Raw genomic sequence first — 3,995 nt, 5'->3', positions numbered from 1 at the left:
TTCTTTTCATGTAATTTCAAGTTGCTAATTGTTTTGGATCTTTATTATTGTATTCTTGACACTAGTACAAAAATTATAATATCTAATAATGTTAGTTTGGCCTTTTTGACCTACAACAACATTTTCCAGAACTACAATCGCCAACTAACTGAATGGTCATAGCTGCACAAAAGTTCTCACATGCTTGGTCATTTGGTTTACACGGAATATTGTCGTAGCATTTTTTTTAGTCTTGTTTTACTTCAAAGTCTGTTTAAAATCAAAATGATTACAATGTTGACAGTTATAAAAAGATAAATATATGAGTATAAATAAAAGGAAATAGTAAAGTGAAATTAAATACCTGGGTAGCAATGAACATTAGATACTATGAACAAGATAGTGAGAACAAATGCGATCAATATATTTTTGGAGATATCCATTTTGTATGAACTTTTCTTAATTTTTTTAGTGTTCTATGTTGATTTATATTGTTATATATATAATAACATAAATTTTCACAAAAGAAATATTTTATTGACGAAGAAGGAAATTTTATCAAAATATCATTGAGCTTAATTTCTTGGATTATAGTCAAAATAATATTATAAAAAATTCCTTACTTTTTAATATTTCATCATTGGTTTCAAATGTTCTTCTCTTTTTTTATAGAAAATGTCTTGTCAATATATGTTTTGTTATTTGTTACTGCAAGGTCTATTGGTTATAGATTATTTCCTTAGTTTAAGTCAAAAAAATTATTTATATTATATATTTAATATTATAATTTAAATATTTTTTTAAATTTTAAATATTTAGTTTTGGACGAATCCAAAAGTTTATTTAATAAAAACTTGGCATATGAGGTTTTTCATAAGCCAAATACATCATGCATAATATATTTAGATTACAATATGTTTATGGTTGTTTTGTTCTACACAAAAAAAATATCATTAATTTACTAATGTAATATCAGCACATATATCATAATGAATATAAGATTTAAAATATACATTAAAAAGTAGGTAAGAAATATTTAATTAGTGACATGAACTACACTTAGATACTATGAAGAAGATAGTGAAAACAAATGCAATTAATATGTTTTTGGAGATACCCATTTTGTATGAATTTTCTTAATATTTAGTGTTCTATTTTTATTTATATTGTTTATATATACACACACATATATATATATATATATATATATATAGTAGCATTAGTTTGCACAAAAGAAATTTTTCATTAAAATATCCTTGAGCTTAATTTCTTGGATTATAGTCAAAATAAAATTAAAATAAATTTCTTACCGTATAATACTTTATCATATTATTTTATCATTGGTTTCAAATATTATTCTCTTTTCTTCATAGAAAATATCTTGTTAATATACAGTTTGTTATTTGTTACTGATTTTGCAAGGTCAATTGGTTATAGGTTTAGATTATTATTATGATTGAATATTACCTTAGTTTTAGTCAAAATTAATCAATTTGTATTATTATTATTATTTATTTTAATATATATATATTTAATGTTAGGATAATCCAATAGTTTATTTAATAAAAACTTGGCATCTGAGGTTTTTTATACATGTATGTTATTATTTTAGTTCAGTAGAATCTTTAAAAATATTAATTTTTAATGTTGTATAATAAATGCATTAATTTGCAATATCACTAATAGAGAATTTTGTTATTTTGAGTATTTATTTCTAGTTTTAATTTCCCATTTTCAGGTTAACATAAGACAAATATGTCATACATAATATATTTAGACTAAATATGTTTATCGTTGATTTGTTCTACACAAAAAAAAGATATTATTATTTGCTTTTGTAATATCGACACATATATCATAATGAATAAAAGATTTAAATTTATAACAAACATTAGATACTAATATCTAATTAGTGACATGAACAACACCTATATAAATCAGCATAACTTCTTTCATGTGTAATTTGTTTATTAGGACCAACTCTTAGAAAAAAATTAAATGTATTTTTGTATCTATCTAATATTATCTCGTTAATAAATTTATACTATTGAAACAGAAGTTGATTTCTTTTATGTGAGACTTTTTTATTAGGGCTAACTCATAGAAAATTTTTAAATGTATTTTTTGTATCTATCTAACATTATCTCAATAATAAATGGCATTGACCTTTAAAATGTCATTATATAACTATCAATATCACGGATATATCAAATAACATATAGGATTTGTTATAATTTAATATATCTATACTATTATTTGCAAAGTAATTTTTTCGCGACGGAAAATTTAGAGTGGTCAATATCATTGCTACCCTTAATGTCATTTATATAATTTATTATATAATTAAATAAAAAATTATATTGACAACATAATATATAACATCTGATCCATCATCATTATCTGTTTTTCTTCCAAAGATATTTGAAAGGCTAAGGTTATTGTAATCGATTGATTTGAACTGTTATAGACATCTGACGTGAATATTAGCCGAATTGATTTTTTATCTATTGTCTAGGTAAATATAAGTGGTCTCTTTTGTGTTCTTTCACAGTGTTTTCTTTAGTTGATTTTGAACAGTTTGATCATAACATCACTATTCGATTTAGTCGTGGAACCAAAAAGAAGAAGATCCGAGTTAAGAAGCCAAGAAGAGGTATCCAATCACGAGGTGGTTGAGAGATTGAAGTGATGCAGTATTCCAATCACTTTAATCAGGTTCTGTTGGTATGTGTACTTTTGTTGGGTTGTCTTTTATTTATGTATGTTCGGATACGTCGTTTGCTATTTTGTAACTGAGGTTTTCTTTGTTATTTATATTTTTTGGTGTGTACTATTTTTGTTGTTGTTTTCTTATGTTAGACCTAGGTTTGTAAATTCGAAGTATCTAAGAAACTTGGGTTTTCTTCTTTGTTCATTATTTTGTGCAGTGGCGAAGGTTCAGAATCAAATGAATAGTGAAGGACACAATTTGGAATAATTATTTCTGTTCCATATGCCATAGCACGAATCAAGTCTTTTATTTCCGTTCGGATTGGTATTATCAAGTCTGTTGTTGTTTTGTTTGTAGTATTTGATATGAACTTAATTTATAGTTTTATTGCAGCCAGTCCTATATGTCACTGCAAACCTGATCCGGGAGCATTGATGGACCCATCTCCAGAGCTTTCTTTGAGTAAAATAGCTCTGACTTACCTTATGAAAACTGAAACAAGAGACTTTCAGGTTTCCTAGCATAGACTTGAACAGCTTTGGTTCCGAGAATGATGGACTTGATCTATTAGTTTTCACTTGTACTTACCCATAGAAAAAATGCCTGTGCATAGTTTCAATGTGCAGTGTCTTCTGTCTTGTGTACACAAACTGGTAACTAGTTGGGTTGATTATTAGTTATTTTTTTCTTACTATTTGGTATTTAGATATATGGTTGTTTCTTTCTGAGTTTGACCATCAAAATTTTATTATACCGTCTCACTTTTGAGTGGAAAAACTAAGACGTGTGTCAATTAGAAAGCCCACAAATTGAAATTTCAGTTATTCTACTTTGTTGTTTATTCCATGTTTAATATTCTCTGCTATATCACAACTGATCTTTTTTGGCTCAAGACGCTGCAAGTTTTATTATTTCTGGTAAACTTTCTCCAATGTAGGCCACCGGAATTTCACCATCTCAGTAGCTAAATAATACTATACATATATAAATCTTTGGTCTTTTGAACTTTTTTTTTGTGTGAACTCAAGTAAATAGAAAAAGTATGACCTCAAAATTAAAAGGTGGCATAAACTTGAAAAGGGGTCAGTTTCAGTCACTTTATTTGCTTGTGTTTACTTAAATTCCAGAATTTTATCTGGATATATACTATAATTATACAACTTATGCGGGTGATTTATTTCATTTTATACATATAAATATTTGATTTACATGATTAGATGTATATAATTTTAATATTTACCATATTGCTAATAGTTTGATATAATATTTTCAGACACAACAATTTCATAGTTTGCATGCAGTAATT

The 3,995-nt window shown here is 25.8% G+C and overlaps 1 long non-coding RNA gene across 1 annotated transcript; it reads left to right on the top strand.

Moving 5' to 3' along the window:
* The first annotated feature begins 2,468 nt into the window (after positions 1-2,468).
* Positions 2,469-3,275, top strand: LOC130497724 (uncharacterized). The gene is made up of 3 exons (XR_008936733.1): positions 2,469-2,703; positions 2,907-3,013; positions 3,083-3,275. It is a non-coding gene; the product is annotated as an uncharacterized LOC130497724 (long non-coding RNA).
* Positions 3,276-3,995: the final 720 nt, after the last annotated feature.

This window comes from Raphanus sativus, chromosome 7 (assembly GCF_000801105.2).
Source record: "Raphanus sativus cultivar WK10039 chromosome 7, ASM80110v3, whole genome shotgun sequence".
In the NCBI taxonomy this organism is placed as follows: domain Eukaryota; kingdom Viridiplantae; phylum Streptophyta; class Magnoliopsida; order Brassicales; family Brassicaceae; genus Raphanus; species Raphanus sativus.
This window is presented reverse-complemented; position numbering and strand designations above follow the sequence as displayed.